Here is a 25,681-nt window from a genome sequence, read left to right on the forward strand (position 1 = left end):
AAGCTAAATCATCCCACCTTAAATTTCCAACTAACACTGAAGACGAGAAATAAAAGGGAAAATAATGATCAAAAGATATTTAAACCATCTAAACAAGAAGCAATTAAATGACAGGAATTAAGCAACCCTTGTCAATAACTACCCTAAATGTAAATGGATTAAACTCCCCATTCAAAAGACACAGACTGACTGACTGGATTAAAAAGCTAGAACCAAGTATATGCTGCCTTCAAGAGACCCACCTCACCTGTAGAGACACACCTAGACTAAAAGTGAAGAGATAGAAAAAGATATACCATGCAAATGGAAATCAAAAGCAAAGAGAAGTAGCAATTCTTATTTTGGATAAAAGAGACTTTAATCCAAAACCCACAAAAAGAGACAAAGAAGGCCACTATATAATTAGGAAAGGATCTATCCAGATAGAAAATACAACAATCATAAATATGTATACAACAATACTGGAGTACCCAGATATATAAAGTAAACACTCTTAGACCTAAAGAAAGAAATACCCCCTAATACATTAATAGTGGGTGATCTGAACATTCTTCTCTCAGTATGTGACAGATCTTCCAGGCAAGAAGTCAACACAGAGACACAGGATTTAATCTACACCTTAGGCCAACTGGAATCGGCAGATATAAACAGAACATTTCACCCAATAAATAAAGAATATGCTTTCTTCTCATCAGCTCATGGAACATTCTCTAGCTTAGACCACATATTAGTTCATAAATCTAGTCTCAAAAAATTTTAAAAAATTAAAATCATTCCAAGTATCTTTTCAGACCACAATGGACTAAAATTGGAAATAAATGATAAGCAAAATCCTGGAAACTATACAAATCCATGGAAACTAAATAGTAAGCTCCTGATTGACCTACGGGTCCAAGAAGAAATTAAAGAGGAAATCAAAAACTTTCCAGAAACTAACGAAAATAAAGATACACCATACCAAAACCAGTGGGATACTGCAAAAGCAGTACTCAGAGGCAAATTTATTGCAATAAATGTTACATCAAAAGAATGGAAAGACTTCAAATAAATAACCTAAGATTATACTGCAAAGAACTTGAAAAACAACAACAATCCAAACCTAAAAGTAGTAGATGGAAAGAAATAATTAAGATCAGAGCAGAACTAAATGAAAGAGAGACCCAAAAAACAACAGAAAAGATCAACAAAACAAAATGTTGGCTTTTTGAGAATATAAATATAATAGACAAACCACTAGCTACATTAACAAAAAAAAAGAAGACAGAAGACCCAAATAACAAAAATCAGAAATGAAAAGGAAGACATTACTACCGATACCACAGAAATACAAATCATTAGAGACTATTATAAACAACTGTATGACAACAACTATGAAAATCTGGAAGATATGGATAAGTATCTAGACACATACAAACTACCAAGAGTGAACCAAGAATAGATAGAAAACCTGAACAGACCAATAACAAGCAAGGATATTGAAGCAGTAATTAGCAATCTTCCAGCAAAGAAAAGTTCAGGTCAAAATGGTTTGACAGCTGAATTCTATCAAACTTTTAGGCCGGCCCAGTGGCGCACTGGATAGTGCGCCGCTTAGGAGGCGCGGCAGCGCTGCCGCCAGAGGGTTCGGATCCCACATACAGACCGGCTCCCGCTCACTGGCTGAGCGAGGCGTGGGAGCAACACCGAGGTTTGCAATCCCATTGCCGGTCCCTGGTCCGGTACGGGGGCAACACTGAGGGTTGCAATCCGTTGCCGGACACGGAAAAAAAAAAAAAAAAAAAAAAAAAAAAAAAAAAAAAAAACTTTTAAAGAGCAGTTAATACCAATTATCTTCAAACTATTCCAAGCAATTAAAACAGAAGATGTTCTCTCAAACTCATTCTATGAGGCCAGCACAACTCTGATACCAAAACCATATAAAGACACAACAAAAGAAGAAAATTACAGGCCATTATCTTTAATGAACCTAGATGCTAAAATACTCAACAAAATATTAGCAATCAGAATACAGCAACATGTTTAAAAAAATTATAAACCATGATCAAGTGGGATTCATCCCAGGGATGCAAGGATGGTTCAACACACAAAAGTCAATAAATGTGATACATCACATAAACTCAGTGAGAAAGACCATATGATTATCTTAATAGATGCTGAAAAAGCATTTGACAAAATTCAGCATCCTCTCATGATAAAGACTCTCAACAAATTTGGTATAGAAGGGAAAAATCTCAACACAATAAAAGCCATTTATGACAAGCCCACCACTAGTATCATTCTGAATGGGGAAAAACTAAGGGCCTTTCCCTTAAGAACAGGTACAAGACAAGGATGCCCACTCTCACCACTTCTATTTAACATAGTACTGGAGGTACTAGCCTGAGCAATCAGGCAAGAGAAAGAAATAAAGGGAATCCAGATTGGAAAAGATGAAGTCAAACTTTTTCTATTTGCAGATGACATGATACTATAGATAAAAAAAACTAAAGATGCTATCAAATAAATTCTTCGAACTGGTCAATAACTTCACTTAATGTTGCAGGATACAAAATAAATGCCCCCAAATCAGTTGCATTTATATACTCAAATAATATCCTAACAGAAAGAGAAATAAAGAAAGTAAGCCCATTTACAATTGTCATGAAAAAAACAAAATACCTAGAAATCAATTTAACCAAGGAGGTGAAAGACCTCTACAATGAGAACAATAAACCACTTCTGAAAGAAAATAAAGAAGACACAAAAAAATGGAAAGATATTCCATGCTCTTGGATTGGAAGAATTAACATTGTGAAAATAAAATAAAGAAGACACAAAAAAATGGAAAGATATTCCATGCTCTTGGATTGGAAGAATTAACATTGTGAAAATACCTATACTATCCAAAGCAATCTGCAGATTCAATGCAATCCCCATCATAATGACATTCTTCACAAAAATGGAAAAAACAATATTACCTTTCATATGGAAAAACAAAAGACCCTGAATAGCTAAGGAAATCCTGAGCAGAAAAAAAAAGGTGGCGGCAAAAATCTACCTGCCCTCAAAATTATATTACAAAACTATTGTAAAGAAAACAGCATGGTACTGGTATAAAAATAGACATTCTGACCAGTAGAGTAGAATTGAGAACCCAGAAATCACTCCTTGGTCTTATAGCCGTCTGATATTGGACAAAGGCAACAAAAATCTACATTGGGGAAAAGACTGCCACTTCAACCAGTGGTGATGGGAAAACTGGATATCCACATGCAGAAGAATGAAACTAGCTATGCATCTCTCACCATTCACTAAAATCAACTCAAAAAGGATTGAAGACTTAAGTATAAGACATGAAACTGTCAAATTAGTAAGAGAAAATATAGGTGAAACATTTCAGCAGTTAGGTCTGGGCACAGGCTTTATGAACATGAGTCCAAAAGCACAAGCAGCAAAAGAAAATATAAACAAGTGGGGCTACATCAAACTAAAAAGCTTCTGCACAGCAAAGGAAACAATCAACAGAGTGAAATGACAACCTACGAAGTGGGAAAAATTTTATTAACTGTGCATCTGACAAGAGATTATTATCCACAATATACATAGAACTCAAGCAAATATTCAGTAAAAAACAAATAACCCAATTAAAAAATGGGCAAAGGAGCTGAATAGACATTTTTCTAAGGAAGACATACAAATGGCCAACAGGTACATGAAAAAATGCTCAACATCACTAATCATTAGGGAAATGCAAATTAAAACTACATTGAGATGCCACCTCAACCCAGTTAGATTGGCTATAATCAAAAAGACAGTGAATAACAAATGCTGGCGAGGGTGTGGAGAGAAGGGAACACTCCTACACTGTTGGTGGGACTGTACATTAGTACAACCACTATGGAAAACACTATTGATGTTTTTCAAACAACTACAGATAGATCTTCAATATGATCCAGCAATCCCACTTGTGGGTATATACCCAGAAGAATGGAAATCATCATGTTGAAGGGATACCTGCACTTGATGTTCATCACAGCTCTGTTTACAATAGCCAAGATATGGAACCAACCTAAATGTCTATTGATGGATGATTGGATAAGGAAACTGTGGTATATATACACCATGGAATACTACTCTGCCATAAAAAAGAATGAAATACTCCCATTTGCAACATCATGGATGACCCTGGAGAAACTTATATGGAGTGAAATAAGCAAAGCACAGAGGGATAAATACCACATGTACTCACTCATATGTGGGAGCTAAGAGAGAAAGAAGGAAGGAAATACCCCAGTAGTGCATTGGTCTTGCAGAGGGAGAGAACATTCCTTGGGCTACAAAGTGGAGGGGGGGGAGGGGGAAGGAGAAAGTGGGGATAATTGGGTAGGGGACACGGGGTACAAAAGCAATTTTTGGTAATGAGTATGCTTCCAGTATGAATCTGGCCCTCACATCATGCCATGAGGGGTGACAATCAGCATTGTATCTCATGAATATTCATAATAAAATAAATTTTAAAAAATATATTATTTGGCAGTAAAAAGAAATGAAGTAATGATACATGCTATAACATGGAATAATTTTGAAAACATTATGCTAACTGAAAGAAACCAGTGACATAGAACTACATACTATAATATTTATGGGGATACTTCAAAAAGTTAATGTAAAATATAATTGGAAGTTGATGCAAATCTTTCTATGATCTTTTTGAAGACTCCTCATATATGAAATGCCCAGAATAGGTAAATCTACAGAGGATGGGCGTTAGTGGGTAATAGCTAAGGAGTATGGAGTTTCTTTGGGGTGTATTCAAAATATTCTAATATTAGATTGTGGTGATGGTTGCACGATTCTGTAAATATACTAAAAATCATTGGACTGTACACTTTAAGTAGGTGAATCTTATGGTACGTGAAACACATCTCCAAGCTATTAAAAAAAAATACAAGTGAAAATACCTTAAAGTTTCCTTTAATTCTCATTTTCATTGGTCGTTCAATCTTCAAATGAATTAGACCTCAGCTCAATTTTTTTTTAATTTTATATTGTCTGTCACATTGAATTGGTTTGTCTTTTATCTTATAACAATAAAGCATAATAAAGCATAATATAAGTGAATACTAAGTGACATGCTAATTTTTAGAGAAAAGAAAAACTGGTTACAAAAATCACAAAGCTTTATGAATTGTAGAAAATTTAAATGGGGCACATCTTTAACTGAAGAAAGTATATTTCAATTTATGTTTGAATATAGTTGACTGAAAATGAAGATTATTTGGAAGCTATTTTATAAAGAATGCATGTGTACAATTTGGAAATTATAGCCTTTAAAATCTTTAAAACTTTTCCTCTAGGAAGAGTTACTTATCTATATCCATGGTGCACCATAACCTAGATTAAGACAGCCTTAATAACAGAAGTTCTGCTTCTCCTCCTTCTCTCTTTCTTCCTCCTCTTTCTCCTTTCTTCACAATCATTGTCATTTATGGAGTGCTTGCTATGTGCCAAACACTATGCTTGGTGCTTTAAAATCTGCATTTCATCCTGCAACAGCCCCACGAGGTAGATAATATTATTATCACCATTTTACAGATAAGGTGTGATTCACCTCATTGTCCAAGTTCACACAGCTAATAAGTGATGAAATGGAGAATCAATCCCAGGTCAACTGACTTCAAAATGAATATTTCCTGTGTAGGGAAGCACAAGGTCTTTTGGCAAACTAATTAGCTGTATGGTCATTACAAATGAATATTTGAATATTTATTTTATCTGTAGGAACAAAATCTGATAAAATCGATTCCAATTACTTTACTTACGCAGGTCCACAAAAACCTTGCCACATCCTGTATTTAGCCTTTTTGTTTTCCTTTTACTAATTTTGCCTATTTTATTTTTACATACATGGGGAATCTCTCGGTCTCTGGCCCAGCAAAACACATTCTTTCCTTTCTCCAAAAGAAACCTTCTTCAAAAAGATTGTTAAACAAATCACCCCATTCTGCCAGCACTTCCCTAAATCCAACTATCTACCCAGACTTTGGATTAATTGAATAGTAGCATGGTTAGGAAGATGGGCTCTGGAGCTAAAACACCTGGATTTGAACCCTGATTCTAATATTGAATACCTTTGTTACTTTTGGGTGAGTTATTTAACATTCTGCCCCTTGGTTTTCTCATCTGTAAAATGAGTATATTAGTAGCACTTACATTGTTGAATTGGGTGTGATAATGACTAAATGAATTATTCGTGTAAAGTATGCAACACAGTGTTTAGCATATTGCAAGAGCTTATTAGATTTTATCTGTAATTAACTATTCAGAAAATGTTATCTGTCCTCCTACATTCTGGATCTTTCCATCCTCTTGGGCTTCTGTCCTTCAGCGTTCCCAGGAACCATGCAGCTCATTGCAAATGCAGACACAGCTGCAGAACAAAGGATCAGATCCTCTCCCTCTGTGTTGAGGGAAGCACAGTGGGAACATTCACCCACACTTGATGAAGACACTGACCACAGAGATTTCCATTAAGCAAATGTGTTGTCCTGTAGCTGTTTCTTTCAAGAAAAGTAATGGTGGATTCTTCAATAAGCACAGGACATTAAACAGATAATAATGAAAATGACAGTGACAACTCTAACATTAAGACCAGTAGACAATGGCTTCCCAAGTTTTCTCCTGACCCTTACTTACAATTTTCCTGTGGTTGAGGTAATTGAACTTCACTTGATTCTAGAGTAAAATATATTTCAAAGTACCACCTTTCCTCCCAAACCTGGAATACATTATCTAATGTAGACTGATGATCCTTCCTGTACTTTTGATAAATTCCCTAGTCAGCAGAAGTAATGTTAATGAAACATGAAGTCAACATTAATTACAGTTAATGAAAAATTAAAACTCTCTTCTAATTACTACGTGTGTCTGACATTTTGCCCTCACTGAAATACACAAGAAAACTAATTAAGGAGTTTAATGCTTCATTTCTCTTTTACTACATTCTTGAAATGGACTTGGCAAAGATTGTCAATAAGTCTAAATCAAACATTCTCTTGAGGGCAGTTTTCAGAATGGGATTCCCACCTGGGATGCATCCATTTCTATTTGAGTAATGCCCACTGAGGGGTGGAGGCATATGTACGATAGTACAGCTGTGGCCTAGAAAGTCACTCGGTCTATATACCGGACAGAAGTTCCTTCCTATCTTTTGTACAATTATTGCACTTTTCCTCTATTCCACTTACAACCTGAAAGATAGTAAATATATGAAAATATGTTTTACTATTTTTCTTTATCTAAAGAAATTTAGGAATTTTTCTATTATAAAGAGAGTTATAGACATATTCAGTTAATAATCTGAAGAACAATTCTGTAAATATAGTAGTCCCCTCTTCTCTGCAGTTTTGTTTTCTGCAGTTTCAGTTACTGGTGGTCAACTGCCATCTGAAAATAGGGGAGTACAGTACAGTAAAATAAGATATTCAGGGAGAGAGAGATCACACTCACATAACTTTTATTACAGTATATTGTTATAATTATTTTATTATTAGTTATTTTTGTTAATCTCCTGCTGTGCCTAATTTATAAATTAAACTTTACCAAAGGTATATAGGTATAGGTAAAAACATAGTGCTTGACTATATACGGTTCAGTACTATCTGCTGTTTCAGGCACCCACTGGGGGTCTTGGAATGTATCCTCTGCAGATAAAGGGGGACTACTTTATAATCTAAACACATATTCCCCTTGAGCCAACCCTCACTGAATATATATCATGCTTATTTAGGGAATAAAAAAGTACACTCAGCCAAGAAGCAACTGTTCAACTTCCTTATCTTAGCTATTTTTATTATTTTATCTGTTCTCTTCTCCTTCAGGTATATCTTAAATTCATTTGTATTCTCATCTTTGTTTTTTCTGACTTTTTGCTGATGGTTTTGTTCATTTGCATCTATTCCTAATTTCCCCTAAACACCACCATTTTTAAATTCTAATCTTCCTATTCTTCCTTCCTGGGTTCTTGTGTCAAATAAAAACAAATCCAAACTTAGATAAGAAGAAACTATTTTCAAAAAGACTATTGCAATATGGAGAAAACTTATTGGATGATGCCCACCCACACTATGGAGAGTAATCTGCTTTACTTAAAGTACACTGATTTAAATGTTAATCTCATAAAAAAAAAAAAAAAAAAAAAAAACACCTTCACAGAAACATCCAGAACAGTGTTTGACTAAGTATCTGGGTACCATGGCCCAGCCAGGCTGACATATAAAATTAAGCATCACACACTGTTAAGAGGGAATATTCTGCATTTGAGTGCTTATTCAGACTTGGGGCAAGCCAAAGTCCAAGAACCTGTATGTAGGAGAGAAGTCTGATTAAAACATGGTAAAGACAAAGCAGAGGGTAAGAAATATACAATTATCAGCACTTGGTCACTTTTTTTCCTTCAAACTCAATTTTCTGAATATGGTTGTCAAATTCAGTGCAAACTGAGTTAATACATGAACAGACTTGTATGTTTGCTATCAGAATTAGCAAAATTCAAAACTTCTAGCTTTGTTTCCTGATATATTACACGAGATAAGAGCATTGGAGGAAGGAGTTCACTGAGGAACTATTTTGAGGGGAAGACATTTCAGTAGGTTAGGTAAGGAAATTAAAACAGAAAGATGTTTTGAAAATTCAATTAAAGAGGCTCAAAGAGCATCAAAATCTCATAAACTTGCAGTGACATTTGATGATAGATTGTCATTGAGGACCACAAATACTTATTCGCTGAACAGTTATTGTGTGTTTACTGTGGACTGGAACTGTGCAAAGCAATGGCAGTTCATATTAAGATTGAAGAAAATGAGGTCTCCTTCCTGACATTGTAGAGGTGACAGTACAGTGGAGAGAGAGACATAAGTCAAATAATCACACATCTCCATGTCACTTCAGTGTCACAAAAGATTAAATTGCTCACTTTCATGTATATGTGTGTAAGCATGCATATAAAGGTATACATTTAATATGTGTTATAAAATATAAGCTACTAAGTGTTTTATCTTGCAATTTAGTAAAGGTATTAATATAATCTCTAACTGTGAATTACAAAACTGTTCGCAAGGCTGGAAGGAAAAAAAAAAACTATTCTTTCTTTTAATTACATGATCTTTCATATTTTTCACATGGAATATTTCCTTTGCCTAGAATTCATCTTCCCACCTATGTCTACCTAGCAAAAATCCTACACATCTTTCAAATCACAATTCAAATGTCACATTCTCTGGAAAGTTTTCCTTTATCACTGTTTAGGCAGTTAATTGTTCCTTAATCTGTGTTTCCATAGCACTTTGCATACAGAGCTTTTTATTTCTTTTCATGTGGGTTTTATTTATTTTTTTACTTGTACGTCTTTCCTACCAAACTATGACCTGCTTTAGAACTGCAGCCATGTTTTATTGAACTTTTGCAAATTAAAGCCTATCACAATGTCTGCTGATACATAAGAAGCATGTAGAATAAGTCAATAAATAAATCAGCATGTCTTCAAATTGAACTATATGTTGCTTAGATGTTTGCAATGTTTATCAGTCAGAATCACCTGGGTTATGGTGCAGAAACAGGCTTTAAACAACAAAGGTCTATTTATCCTTCACACTTCATGTACATCATGGATCTCTAGGGAGGATCTGATCATCATAATCACTTAGGAACCAAAGTTTACAGAGAAGCCACTGTCTTGAATTTTGCTAGTCACCATGATCAAAGAAAAAATAAATGTTTAAAGGGTTTCACACAGCAATAAAATGTTGGTCCCAGAAGGTAGACTTGTCACTTCTACTCACAATCCATTGGCAAAGCTGGTCATCAGGCCACACCCAATCATAAGGGGGCCAAGAAAATGTAATTGTATCATTTGCCTGGAATAAAAGAGCCAGAAATATTCAATAAGCAGCACTAATGACTGCTGTACTTGCCAATCAGCAATAAATATATTTCTTGGATTCAGGAAGCATCTTGTGCATCACTGGATAACATGTTTAAAACTCATAAGATAAAGTAGAAAGAGAATAAATCATGGGATGCTATATTCAAATTCAGCCTAAAAGCACTGTCTTTTCTATAGCACTGTAAATTAAAATTTTAATATTCCCTAATTTTCAAGATTGTTATTTTAAAATATCTTATGCTTTTTGCTCCAGTTCATATCAATTTTTTGAGCCACTAACTTTGCTAGAGTTTAATAGTAGTCAGTAAAGATTCCAAAAATATTGTTGTGAGAGTATCACAAAGTAATCACAAAACACTAATGTTTTATTTTGAGACCAATCTAACAAATAGTTAACCTATCCCCCTTTTCATCAGACACTCATTTAACTGCTCTAAATTAACTGTATAGGATTCAGTGTTGGAGTTTGACCTACTTAAACAATTAACCAAAGCAGGGAAGGGTTAGTAGATAAGATCATAGAAACCAAATCCTGGAGAAAACAATGTCTACTTCTTTCCCCAATTAGTTGGCACCATTTCAAATAATGGAAAAAAGAGAAGGGAAATACCTTCTCCCCAAAATATTTTACAAATATGATAATAGGATAAGGGAGTCTGATACAGTGGAAATAGCCCTAGACCTGGCTCTAGAAGACCTGATTTTAGTCTCAGCCCCTATGATTACCAGCTGTGTGATTTTGAAACTTTCTCTAACCTCTTTAAGCCTCAGTTTTCTTTTCTGTGAAATGGGAATATTAATACTTGCCTACCTCTCTCCTAGGACTATTTTAAGACTCATTTGAGACAATGTATATAAAGGATCTTTTGAAACTTTAAACTACAAATGTCATGTTCTTATTTTGATTTATATAACAAGTATACCTCAAAAAACACTTAGGACTCTAGGATTAGATTCCACAATTGTCCTAAATATTTTATTTTATATGTGAAATGATATTTATTGAATTGACATGGATCCACATACAATCCCTATTGCTGAGAGTTGCTTATGGGAGTTTATTTATTTTTTAAAATTTATCAGTATACAATGTAGTTGATTTTTGTGGCCCTTTACCAAAGAATGATATCTATTGATAACTTATTTAAAATCAGAAACCAAAGAATGAAACTATTTTGTATGAAAATTATAGTGATAGATACATGACACTATGCATCTGTCAAAACCCAGAGAAACTTATAGTACAAAAAGTGAACTTTAATGTATGCAAAATTTAAAATGTCATTTAGGAAGTGAGCTGATCACAGGATGAAATGCACAATGCAACAAAACAATCTAACTGTATTAGCAATTTATGAAACTGATACGGACAGCCCAGAAAAGGTCGAACCCACGCCTCCACTTCTGCTTTTCATTCTGCTTCTGTAACACCTCCCACTTCTTGCATCAGCCTAGCCCCTGCTGCATGGTTTCTGAGAAAACAAAACCTAAAACCCCAGAAGAACGTGCCCTATATAACCCCTTGCATGTCCTGAATAGGCACTCAGACTTCGGAGTGTGAACTCCTCTGGGCCTACTGGCATAATAAAACTGAGTTCTCCAACCCTCCAAGTGACACTTGGTTTCTTGGCAGCCTGTCTGCTTCTGTTCCCATAACATTTCTGGTTCCCTGACTGGAAAACCAACCAGACTGGCCCTTTGAGCCACCGGCCCAGGAAGGAGCCACCCTTGGAGTGGAGGAGCCTCAGCTTTCGAACGAGGTGGCACCACCCAAATGCTTTCTTGGGTCCTCCTTCACTGAGACTTGGATGACCCCAGGGCGACCAGCCTCAGTGGAGTCAGTGGAGGAACAGACTAACTCATACCCAAGAACTTCAGGATCAGGTAAGGTCCCGGGACTCAGACCCAGTTTAGTTCAGTCTTGCCTCTGGGCCGAACGAGAACTTGATCACCTCCCACAGTCACCTTGCCAGAGACTGCCAGTTCAATCAGGACCTCCTGAGGGGGGAAGACTGTTTTAAACTCCGAGTTTCTGTGTGAGTGAATGAACCTCTGCGGTGCCAAGGTGACTATGCCGCGGCACCTGAGTAGGTTCTAACTGCAGCCGTGGTCACGTCATATGGCACAACGGTGATTCCATTCCCTGGGGACTGCGACCAGGCCCGGGATTTATACGAGTACACCTTAGCCAAGACAGACCTGACATTCCCACAAGGGATGTGGCCAGGCAGACATCTGAATGGTTCTTCCTCTCTGAGGAGGGGCACCCCACCCTTGTTTGTGTGTATCACCGCTGCAGAGAGGGCAACACAGGAGGCTTATGGTAGAGTCCCCAAGGCACCTAATGTCTGGCTGCCCCCTCTGCCCCAGACAACGTGGCAAGAACTTTTTTGAGGCCTTAAGTAATCAACTCTTTGCTCATTGGGTGTGGGAGCTCCTTTGCTGCCTCGTCCTCCCACACACAAGGTTCCCTTTCTGCCTCCATGGCACCAGACTGACTACCTCACCTCAGTCCCCAACCTCCCCACAATCTGTTATGGAGGCATTGATGGGTCCTCAGACCCATGAGAAGTCTTTGTCCAAAGCCCCCTCTCCTACCTCCACACTCACTTGTTGCTACCCCTATTCTGTCAATGTCCCCCACCCCGCACCACAGACCTTAAGTCCCTGCAGGACCTGACCACTTGGGTCTTCCTCTCTCCCCTCTTCAAGAGGGCCCAGTCGGAACTCCTTGCCTTTGAAGGGTGGTGACACCAATGCTACTTAGGATACCAGGTGCAGTGGCACAAACACCATCACCTCCCTCACCATCATGGGGGGACCACTTCTAAACCCACTGTCCTGAAGGGTATGCTCAAAAACTTCAAGAAGGGTAACTCGGGGGACTATGGGGTCAAGTTGACTCTCGGGATGCTCTGAACCCTTTGCAAACTTGAGTGGCCCACCTACAACGTAGGATGGCTGTCAGAGGGAACTCTCTCCCTCCCGACCATCAAGGCCGTATATGGGGTAGTGACATGGGACCCCAGCCACCGGATCAATTCCCTTACATTGATTCCTGGCTATAAATTGCCCAAACCATGCCCCCCATGGGTCTGATTCTGCATACACAAGGGACAGTGTAGGGTCTTAGCAGTGTGCTCACTCTGAGACCAATGGCCCATGAGAAACCCAAAGCCTATCTTCCAAGGAGCTGAAGATGATGAGCCACTGCCTCCGCCATATGCCCCTACTGACTGCTGGACAGTCCCCTGGCATCAGTCCCATCATTCCCACAAACACTGCCAGCTCCCTCTTCCCCAACCATTCCCGAGCCAATGGGAAGATGCCTCTGCTCCACACAGCAACCTCCAGCCCTTCAGATACCCCTTTGGGAGACCAGAGGCCCACATTAGATCAACCTGGCTGGCAGCATCCAGCTGGGTGTACCAACCTTCTGAACTGGAAACACCACACTACACTTTTCAGCACTGAGGAGTGACAATGCATCCTGATGGCGGCACAACAATGGCTCCAAGAACAAGCAACTGCTGGCACCCTGGACCCTGAAATACAGGCCAGAAATGCAGCCCCTGACATCCCACCAGTGTGGGACTTCAATGTTGGAGAGGAGAAACAGCCTCTGATGATATCAGATAGCTGTCCTCCGTGGACTAAGGGCCAGAGTGAAGAAGCTGACCAACATGTCCAAAACCACCATGGTGGCTCAGAAGTCTGACCAGCCACCTGCAGAGTTCTATGAAAGGCTGTGCAAAGCCTTCCAGGTCTATACGCCATTTGACCCCAAGGCAACAGAGAACCAATGAATGGTCAATACAGCCTTTGTATCCCAGTCTTGAGCCAACATCTGATGCAAACTCTAGAAATTAGAGGGCTTTGCTGGAATGAACAAAGAACTAATGGATGAGATATACTCCAGCAGGCCTGATCTGACAGACACGCCCTTGACTGACCCAGACATAGAACTGTTCACAGATGAGAGCAGCTATATCCAAGAAGGACAACGAAGAGCCGGATACATATAACTACTCATGAAAGAGTTATAGAGGCAAAGCCCTGCCTCAAGGTCGATCAGCACAGTGAGCAGAACTATGGGCACTAATCCAAACACTCAGATACTTGAAGGAAAAACTGGTCAATATCTATACTGATTCCTTACATGTCCATGGGGCCATATACTAGGAAAGGGGGCTATTGTCAGCAGGGGGAAAGACAATTAAAAAAAAAAAGAAGAGATCCTCCAACTACTCAAAGCAGTATGGGAGCCTACTCAAGTGGCTGTCATACACTGCAGAGGACACAGAAAGGGAGTGACAAAATCAGTAAAGGAAACTGGCTGGTAGACTGAATGGCCAAAAGACCACCTGCCCAAACAGAACCTGCTATGGATTTGAGCAATGCTGCCAAAATCATGCAATGCCACACCCAAGGTCCTGGAAGCCACACTGAGCCAATACTACTTTATAAGTAGGCTCCCCTCACTCTGTGTCCAGATCAGTTACCAATGCCTGACATGTACCTGGAATAATGCCAGACAGAAATCCAAGCCGCCTCCAGGTGTACAGACAACTGGGACTGTACCATCTGAAGACCTAGTAGTAGGCTTCACTGAAATAAGGTGATGCAGAGGCTAGTTTTAATCTGCTCCTTCACCAGATGGGTCAAGGGTCTGCCAACCAGTACCAAGTAAGCATAGAAGGTAGCCAGAGTCCTCCTAAAGGAATTTATACCGAGGCATGGGCTGCCACTAACTATGGGATCCGACAATGGGCCAGCCTTCATGTCAGAAGTTGTTCAGACTTTGGCCAAGACACTAGGAATCAAATGGAAACTCCATGCGGCATATAGGCCACAGAGCTCAGGGAAAGTTGAGTGCATGAATCAGACCCTCAAGACCACTTTAGCTAAGCTATGCCAGGAAACAAAGTTGCCTTGGGTAGCCTTACTCCAGGCCCAATGCATGCCAGGGCCTTCGGGGTATTCCCCCTATGAGGTCATGTATGGGAGGCCACCCCCAATTGTAGCCAAACTGAAGGGAAACCCCCAACATTTGGGGGAACTAGGGTTATCCCAACATTTGTAAGCTCTAGAAAAAACTCCGTCAGATCATAAGGGAAGTACTAGAACAGGCCCCTATTCCTTTAGGGAACTGGACATACCCTCATCAGCCTGGGGATATGATCTGGGTCAAAGACTGGAAAAAAGATCTCTCCAGCCTGTCGGGACAGGCCCCCACATGGTTGTTCTAACCACTCCCACAGCAAAGTTGCAGGTCTCGTGCCCTGTATCCACCACACGTGGGTCAAAAAGGCAGCTGTACCAGATGACACAATGCTCTGGACCATAAAGATTGACTCCACAAACCCACTCAAGGTCCGACTCCAGAGGTTACTGAACAACAGCCCTGCCCTGGTCACTCTGGAAGCTGACCAGTCAATGCATGGCTGAAGCTTGAGGATCTCCAATGAGGGAGTGTGCCCCTGAAGAAATTGCTGGACTTTGTTTTTTAAGACTAGTGGTATTTGCATTTGTTTTGATTTTCTGTTGTGTATACCACATCGTTTTTTTCCCTTGTGGCCTGAATATGATGCTCACTCAAAGAACTGAAGAGAGAGCATCAAAGGGTGTAATGACATGGGCAGCCCAGAAAAGCCTGAACCCATGCCTCCACTTCCACTTTTTGTTCTGCTTCTCTAACACCGCCTGCTTCTTGTATCAGCCTAGCGTCTGCTGTGCGGTTTCCAAGAAAATGAAACCTAAAACTCCAGAAGAACGTGCCCTATATAAACCCTTACAAGTCCTGAGTCAGTGCTCAGACTTTGGAGTATGAACTCCTCTGGGCCCACCAGCATAATAAAACTTTGAGTTCTCCAACCCTCCAAGTGATGCTTGGTTTCTCAACAGCCTGTCTGCCTCTGTTCCTGTAACAAAACAACCTCACTGATGGAGGTGGGGGGAAAGGTGCTAACCTCAGTAACTTTGTAAATGACTGGAGACCATAAGACTAAAAGCAGAAAGCATTGCACTGTACTCTAGTTGGTAAAGGTGTTTCCTTTATGGCTATGTGTTAACAATTCTGAAATCATTATACATATATACTGGGATTGTGCAAACAAATAAGTGAATGGTGGATGATGAAAGTCAGGGTTCTCACTGCTAAGTAAGATAGAATGAACACTTACGAACTACATAATGAGCACATGTAACCATATGACAGTGGAATAGAGTTAGAGACATCAGTATAAACTCATGTTTAGCTTAATATAGAAAATGATTGATAAACATAGAAATAATTACAGATACATTTGTACACATGGGTTGGTATAAACATATATTTCCAAACTCTGCCCGCTGAGAATGCCTAAAAGCAACAACACCCCAGTAGCAACAAGCACATCTAGTATCCAGAAATTGATTTCTAATGCTATTTTCTTGTAAAAAGAACCAAGGCTCCTTGGAAAAATGGCTGATTCTAGGACTGGGTAAAGAAATATACAAGATGAGTTTAGACTATCTAATAGTGCCAGAAAGAAAGGAAATGCTCAAAAAATAAAACAACGGGAGTATGTCAAGTCAACATGGGAGCCAAGTGAAAGGTCTCAATGGCCAAACCTGGAAAAATTTGAGCAATTAAATAAAGTATTGAACTATAGCCCAAAGTATAAAATAAATATCCATGTATCCATACTAATATAAATAAGCGATTAAATAAATAATGGGAAGGGGGGAATAAACAATCTTCCATGCAGAAGAACTCCAAACCACTTATGTAGATACTCTGCCATAAAGGTGGGTGAACATCACTCCCCACTTCTTAAATGGGGGAGCCACAACCCACATTCATAGAAGCAACATTATTCACAATAGCCAAAAGGTGGAAAGGTGGAAGCAACCCAAATGTCCATCAACAGATGTAAAGATAAACAAAATGTGACATAAAGATACAGTGGAATATTACTCAGTCTTTAAAAAGGAAGGAAATTCTGACACATTCTACAACATGTGAACCTTGAGAACATTTTGCTAAGTGAAATAAGCCAATCACAGAAGGACAAATCTCATATTATATGACAATTTTTTTCATGTAATAATTTTATTTTATTAAGGATTATGGATTACCTTTTGTGAAGGAATTTTTAATGTCAAGGCTGTCTTCATGGCAAATTCTGTTAATAGGATGCATTTGTGACCTTGGTATTAATACAATCATGCAAAGCACATAAAAGAATCATACTTGTCATTTAAGCACTCTTCCCGTCCCAAGCCCATCCTCTTTTGGTGAAGTAATTAACAGTTGCAAATTCAATTAGGGCAGAGAACACAAGTGCTTAACAAACAGCAATAAACCAGTCCATGGCCGTGGCATAAGCCACTTTGGGGAGAGAATTCTAAGCATTGATGCCTAGAGTTGTCATTGTCAACACAGTGGTTACTCCAAACACAGTTCTTGCAGGCACAGATTCTCTGTTAATCGAGAATGACACTTGGGAGAGAATGACAGTCATGGTGCAGGCAGATATGTCTGAATCACAAAATACCCAATTTTGCTTTTCAAATGGAAATGAGCTGTCATTATGGTATATTCACCTGTACTGGATTTAATTGTCTCCTTCCCAATTGATTGGCCCAGTAGATTGTACTGATTTAACCTGGAGCCATCAGGAGCAATCACCTGTACTGAATCAGATGCAATGTAAGTCCAAATATATGTTACTTCTGAGGTTGTAACATATTACCAATTTTCAGAGGACATGAATGAGCATCCATTGGAAAATCCTCCAAGTGCATTGGACATTCAGCTTGAACTGTAAGCCTCACTGTATACAGCAGAGTCCCATCATCCTGGATTTGAAGCAGCTTATTTGGCATTGTCATATTATGAGCTACTGACTTTTTCCCATTATGAAAGAAAGTATCTGGAGCCCAGATTTTGCTAGCCATTAAATTGTTAAGTCGAAGGATATTCATAGGACCTTTAAATTTTAAACGTTCATCTTTCCACTTTTGTCAAAAGAAAATGTCTATTGCATATTCAGCCTCTGAGGTTGGGAAGTCCAAAGTCCACCTGTGGTGGCAACAGTGAACCGGGGGTCTCACATTGCAAGATGATGGAAGCAGAGAGAGCCTATTATATGACAATTTTAAAGAAATGTGGTGATACATAGTAACTTTATTCCAAAGAGTACAATATAAAAAGAAGGGAGAAAAAAGAGTGACTCTAAGCAGTAGAGAAATGTGACAAACACTACCTGAGCCAGGTGATCAAAGTCAATACCATCAGTGATGCATGTGCCATTAAGATGATGTAATAAGAATGGCACTTTATCTCTGTGGTCTTCCTTCCAATAAACCTATAATCCCAGTCTAATCATGAGAAAAACATCAGCAATTCTAAAATTGAAGATATTCTACAAAATACCTGACAAGTACTTCTTTAAACTATAAAGATCATCAAAACAAGGAAAGCCTGAGAAATTGCCACAATCTAGAGAAACCTAAAGAGACATGATGACTAAATGTAACGTGGTATGCTAAATGGGATCCTGGAACAGAAAAAGGACATTAGCAAAAACCTAAAAAAAATCAAGTAAAGTAGGGTATTTAGGTAATAATAATATATCAAGATGGTTTCATTAGTTGTGACAAATATATCATAGGAATGTAAGATGTTAACAATAGAAGGAACTGCATACTGGATATATGGGGACCCTTTATACTATTGTTACAACTTTTCTGTAAATCTAAAACTATTCTAAAATTTAAAACATTTATTTTTTTAAAAAGCAGACAATACAGATTCATGGCTCCCCACCTCATGACATATACATTTATCTGTGATATTTTAGCCAGGAAAAAAACATGTCTTGATATATTATGCCCATTGTCTTCAGTATTAGCAACAGAATTCAGTATAACTTCAGGGAGAACAAGCAACTTTGTTCAGTACTTTAAGGGATACTGAAACAATACCATTTTACTGGTTCCTCTCTCTTTTTCTAGAACCTATATTTGTGTTTAGCCATAATGAAAATATAAACGGTCTAAATATGTTCTATTTTAAAAATTATCTGTAAGGGGGGCTTTATGCTATGATCATAGCAGCTGATATATCTCTCGCATGTATGGCCAGGCAACTTACATAAATTATTACATTCTTTTAATCTTTCACATGGACCTGTGAGGTGGGTGCTATCATCATCACCATTGTAGAGATGAAGAGAATGAAGCCTCAGAAAAGTTTAAGCTCTGTTGTAGTGTGAACTGGCCCCCTCCCCAAGATGTCAGGTCCTAATCTCTCGAATTCGTTAATGTTACCTTATATGGAAACAGGGTCTTCATAGATGTAATTAGAATATAAAAGATCTTAAGAAGGGGAGATTATCCTATATTATCTAGGTGGGTCCTAAATTCAATCACAAGTATCCTTATAAGAGGGAGACAGTGGCAGATTTGAAACAGACAGAGGAAAAAACAATGTGACCACAGAGGCAGAGATCTGAGTGATGCAGACACAAGCCAAGGAATGCCAGCAGCCACCAGAAGATGAAAAAGGCAAGGAATGGATTTTCCCCTCAAGCCTCCATAAAGGAATGCAGCCCTGTCAACATTTTGATTTCAGTCCAGAGATAGTGATTTCAGACCTCAGCCTCCAGAACTGTGAGAAAATAAATTTCTTTTGCTTTAATCCACTAAATTTGTGGTAACTCATTACAGCAGCCATAGGAAACTGATACAAGCACCTCTGACCAAATTCACAGTTAGTAAATGGTGGAACTGTTTTCTCAACTAGGCTTTCCACCTCCAGAGCTGGTATGTCTATCCACCATGCTATTCTTCTTCTTAAGACTCAAAAAAAAAAAAAAAAAGAAAAGAAAAAGAAAAACCCACTATATAAACCACTTGGATACACAGAAAAGTTAGGGTTCACATGATATTTTTCCTAATCTCAGGGCCCATATGATACTCGTTTGTTTTACAAATAGGTACTATTTTATTTTCAAAGTACAAAGAAAAGACTGCCAAGAAAAAAATGTTTTTCTGGAAATTGCCAAATAAAAAATTTCTATTTTCACCCACTTCTAGTACTTCAGATTTCCACACAGCTGTAGTGTATGTTCACTGATTAGGCACATAAAAGTAGGTAACTTTCTTCCCTCATGCCTACAGATATATAAAGCAAATTAAGTCAAAATGTCAATTTGTCCCCTACTAAACACCTATACTTGGAATTTTATTTATTTATATAAAACATCATATTCATTCCCAGAAAAAAGCAGGTAAAAGTTGAATGCTTTTTTTCATTTCAAAAAAATAGTCCATTGAATACAAATGGACTGTTGGATAACTCTCATGAGCTTATATGTAAAAACAAAAAAGACATTAACCAATGCCCTGGAAGTCTCTTTGCAACTGCTGTTTAAAATATACCGAAATCTTGTTAATCATTTTCATTGTTAATCATTACCACCTATCATTACATAGTATTATCTAAATTACACAGACTTTTTACATATTGTTATGATTTGAATCACTCCTCCAGAACTCATGTTGAAATTTAATTGCCATTGTAATGAAGGAACTTTAAGAGGAGATTAGGCCATAAGAGCTCCACCCTCATGGGTGGGATTAATGCTGTTATAATGCTGTTCAACTCCTTTTTGAGTCTTTGCCCTTCTACCTTCCACCATGTTAGAACATGTTGTTCCACCTCTCAGGAGGATGCAGCAACAAGGCCCTCGTTAGATGCTGGTGCCTTGATCTTGGACTATCTAACCTCCAGAACTGTGAGAAAATAAATTTCTGTTCTTTATAAATTACCCAGTCTCGGGTATTCTTTTATAGTTGTGCAAAATAGACTAAGACTGAAATTAATACCAGAGAGAGTGCCAGGAGAGTGGAGCAGTGCTATAACAAATACCTGAAAATGTGGAAGTGCCTTTGAAACTGGGTAATGGGTAGAGGCTAGAACAGTTTTGAAGTGCAGACTAGAAAACACCTATATTACCATAAGAGGAGCATTAAGGGCAATTCTGGGTAGAGCTCAGACAAAGAGAAGAACTGTAGGGAAAGTCTGAAACTTCTTAGAGATTAGTGAAGTGGTTGTGATGAGAATGTTAATAAAATATGGATGGCAAAGACCATTCTGATGAGGTCTTAGAAAGAAATGAGAAAAAAGATATTGGAAACTAGAAGAATGGCCATTCTTGTTATAAAGTGGCAAAGAATTTGGCTGAATTATTCCGTGTCCTAGGACATTATGGAAGACAGAATTTAAAAGCAGTGAACTATGATATCTAGCTGTAGAAATCTCTAATCAAAATATTGAGGGGGTTGAGTGGCTTCCCTTAACTGAATATAGTAAATATGAGAAGATAGAAATGATTTAATAACATAATTTATAATTAAAAGGAATGCAGAATGTAAAGATGCAAAAAATTTACAGCCTGGCCATGTAAAGAATAAAAAAGCATTTTTAGGAGAAAAAAACAAGGGATTGGCAACTGGCCATTTGATAAGAAGATTAGTATGGATAGAAGGAAGCCAGGTGCTATTTATCAGAACAATGAGAGAATGACCACAAAGGCATTTCAGAGATCTTTGATGCTGCCCCACCCATTACAGGCTCAGAATGCTAGGTCTTTGAGGGCAGAAAAATTTTGAGTGAGAGGTCCAAGGCACCTGGGGGACCTCAGGGATCACTGTCAATGGTCATTCCAAGTGTCTGCTCCCTGCATTCAAGTGCATTGCTCCTCTGCCACCCCAGCTGTAGCTCAAGTGACCTCAGGTGTGGCTCTGGTTGCTGCTTCAGAAGGTACAAGCTATAAACCTTGGCGGCATCCACGTGGTGCACAGGGTGTACAAACTGTGGAGGCATAGCTGCCTTCACCTAGATTATAAATCATGCCTCAGAGACCCACTGCAGGAGCTGAGTCACTGCAAAAAGTCCTCACTAGGGTAATGCCTGGTGGGGCTATGGGAGTGGGACCGCCTCAGAAACCCCAGAATTATAGATCCCAACAATATGAAACACTAGTCTGAGATAGCTGCAGGCATAAGATTCAAGCCTGTAAGAGCTGTTGTGTGGGCTGTACCCAGCAAAGCCAAAGGGGTGGGGCTGCCCAAGGTATTAGGGGCCAAACCCTGACCTGATGTGTTCGAATGGTGGGACATGGAGTCAAAGAAGATTATTTTCCAGTCTTAGGATTTAATGTTGTTTTCCCTCTTAGGATTGGACTTTTACCCTTTTTGCCAATTTCTCTCTTTTGGCATAGGAATGTCTACCCTATGCCTATCCCACCATTGTATTTTGGAAGCACATAACTTGTTTTGATTTCACAGGCTCACAGCTAGAAGGGAATTTGCCTCAGGATGAATCATAACTTAAGTCTCACTCATGATGTTTAGATGAGACGCCTTTTAGACTTCTGAGTTGATGTTGGAACAAGTTAAAACTAGTGGCACTATTGAGATAGGATGGATGCATTTTGTATGTGAGAGGAACATGAGTTTTGAGGGGCCACTGGTGGAAAGCTATAATTTGAATATTTGTCCCCTACAAAATTCATGTTGAAATTTAATTGCCATTGTAACAGTATTAAGAAACTAGAAGAATGGCCATTCTTCTAGTTTGAACATGAGTTTTGAGGGGCCACTGGTGGAAAGCTATAATTTGAATATTTGTCCCCTACAAAATTCATGTTGAAATTTAATTGCCATTGTAACAGTATTAAGAGGTGGGACCTTTAAGAGGTGATTAGGCTATGAGGGCTCCATCCACATGGGTGGGATTAATACTTTCATAAAAAGACAAGTTCACCCCCTTTTGCCTCTTTGCTCTTCCATCTTCTACCTTGTAAGGATGCAGTGATCCTCCTCTTCAGAGAACACAGCAAAAAAGCTTTCATTAGATGCTGGCACCTTGATGTTGAACTTCTCATCTTCCAGAACTATGAGAAAATAAATTTCTGTTCTTTATAAATTACCCTTTCTCAAGTATTCTGTTAGAGCAGCAATAAAACAGACTTAGACACATACATTATCTTATTCATCCTCACAACAATCCTTTTAGGTAAGCAATGAAGAGTAATATATTTATTTTTGCCCACTGTTCAGATATATTTATCTACATTCTATGGATTATGCTAAACTAATCAATCTTCAGTAATCTTCCCAGGTTACATGGTTAGTAAGATACACAATTGGGACTATAACTCAGGTCTTCTGAATCTCAAACCATTCTCTTTCTGTTACTATGAAAACAACAACAGCCTTAAGATAATAAAACACTGATTATCCAGACACAACTAATTGTAATCCTTAGTAATCACATTTTCATTTTATTCTATACTGTTTTTAAGAGGAAGAGCCATGTTGATAATTACCACATAAAGATATAAAACACAATAAAATAATTTACTGCAGATGCTGGGATCTAAATGTTATGTATTCACACCAAATCTCTTAAAACAGTCTGATATACAGGTACAGTCTTGTCTACAAATGATTTATGTTAAGAATTATGGCCAAAAAAAAAAAAAAAAAAAAAAGAATTATGGCCAAAGTCCTTGCAAAATGCTCACTCACTGAAGAAAAAAAAAGAATCAATTACCTTCACTAGACTACCATTACTGAGGCAGAAAAGTGGATCAACACAACTAAAATATGTTTAAAATGTTTTCAGTAGCAAGAAACAAAATTGTTAAATTTTTAATACTCATATAGGCAAAAACTCTGTTAACCAGAATGCACTTTTCCCAGCATTTTTAAGTGTATTGAAATTTTACAATAATACTTTTCATATAGTATCCTAAATCCATCTGATTTTTTAAAAAACACTACCTCCACATACAGCCACATTCTGTGGTATGAGGGGTGAGGACTTCAATATATGAATTTGTGGAGGGACACAATTCAACCCATAACAGCTCTCAAATTTTAAACAAAATAAAGGTAAGTAATAAGCTTCAAAATATATTTGAATACACTTGGTTTATTATGAACTGAGGTCTAAGGTATTTACCTTTTAGTTTTAAATTAGCAGCACTAATTAAATATTTAAAACTCTCTATTTCAATTATTTCTGTACCTCCATCAATGCTAAACCTATTTTAACCTTTTAATTTGAAATAAATTTAGATTTATAAAAATGTTGCAAAAATAGTCTGCAGTGTTCCCATATACCCTTCACACAGCTTCCTCCATTGTTAATATTTTACATAATAATAGTACAATTATCTAAACCATAAAATTAAAGTCCATTCAACACTACTAACTAAACAACACACTTTGTTCAGATTTCACAAGTTTTTCCATTAACGCCCTTTTTCTGTTCAAGAATCTTAGCTGTTATGTCTCCTTGATCTCTTCTAACTTGGCACAGTTTCTAAGTCTTTCTTTAACTTTCATGACCTTGACTCTTTGGAAGAGTATTAACCAGTTATTTTGAAGAATGCTTCTCATTTTAGATTTGTCTGCTTTTTCACTATGATTCAATTTAGATTATGAATTTTGTGCAAGAATACAGCAGAAGTGAATCTGTGCCCTATTCAGGGCACCTTACCAGCAGGTATGTGATATCACTATGTCTCATCACTGGTGCTGTTAACTTTGATCTCTTGCTTAAGGGCTTACTACTTGTCAGGCATTGGAATAAGCACACTGAGTTGATTATCTTGTTTAATTCTCACACAACCCCATATATTACATAATATTATTATCCACAGTTCTTATTTAAAGAAACTGAGTCTCCTAGGGGTTCAGTAACCTGCCCAAATACAGTTAGTGAGTAGTAGAGGCAGAATTTGAATCTGGTCATTCTAGCTCTTGAGCCTCACTCTTAATCCCTATGCACACTGCTTCCTTACCCTAAAAAGTGAGTTTACCCTTCTTTAAAACTCTTATCACTCAATCCCCACTATTATTTCCTCTCAGTTCATCACTATATAGATCATTGGCAGTCCAATCATGAGTTACGGTATCTGAAAATCGTACCTTCTCAATTCAGAGGGGCATAACATGTGAAAATCAGGATTTTAGGTTGTTTCACAATAGTTTCTGAGGGAACCCAAACATTCATCTATGTACATTTGTGTACTCCAATCAAAGCATACTTCATTCATACATATATACATATATATATTTATATATTGTGTATGTGAAGATTATATGTGAATATTATATATGAAGATTATGTTAGTATTATATATAGTATATATTTATCTATACAGATACATATACACATATGCATATACATATGTATTTCTACTTAATTCCAAAGATGGATCTGAGAAAACATCAGCTACTATGACTCCAAAACTCATGCTCTTAACCACTGCTTGATGATTAGAAGGTTCACCTAACAGTCGCATAATGTTAAGGCCCCTAACCAGGGTCTATGCTTGAAGAGATGACTGACCTACCCCTCTTTGCAACTGAGTTGAGAAAAAGGTACTTGTGAACTGGTGTAGAGTTTTGATTTTCTTTTTTTCTTTTTCTTTTTTTTTTTTAAGTTATAAGTATCTTCCAAAACAAAGATAAAAGGGCACTCAAAACCCCAGAGTTTTAAACCATAGCAATGGATGCAATGTTTTGGGTTTAGACATTTCACCAAAACAGATGGTTTTAGTCATTCAAGAGAGTTATAGAAAACAGTGTAAGTCAGAACTCATTGAACCCTTAATTTTAAGCAATGATTACTCATCAATACTAGTTTCCTATGGCTGTTGTAATAAATTAACACAAACTTAGTGCCTTAAAACA

At 37.9% G+C, this 25,681-nt stretch overlaps 1 pseudogene; it reads right to left on the bottom strand.

Annotated features, from left to right (window-relative positions):
* Positions 1 to 17,163: 17,163 nt before the first annotated feature.
* LOC103594361 lies at positions 17,164 to 17,890 on the bottom strand (annotated as a pseudogene).
* Positions 17,891 to 25,681: the final 7,791 nt, after the last annotated feature.

Source organism: Galeopterus variegatus, unplaced genomic scaffold (assembly GCF_000696425.1).
Source record: "Galeopterus variegatus unplaced genomic scaffold, G_variegatus-3.0.2 Scaffold1542, whole genome shotgun sequence".
NCBI lineage: Eukaryota > Metazoa > Chordata > Mammalia > Dermoptera > Cynocephalidae > Galeopterus > Galeopterus variegatus.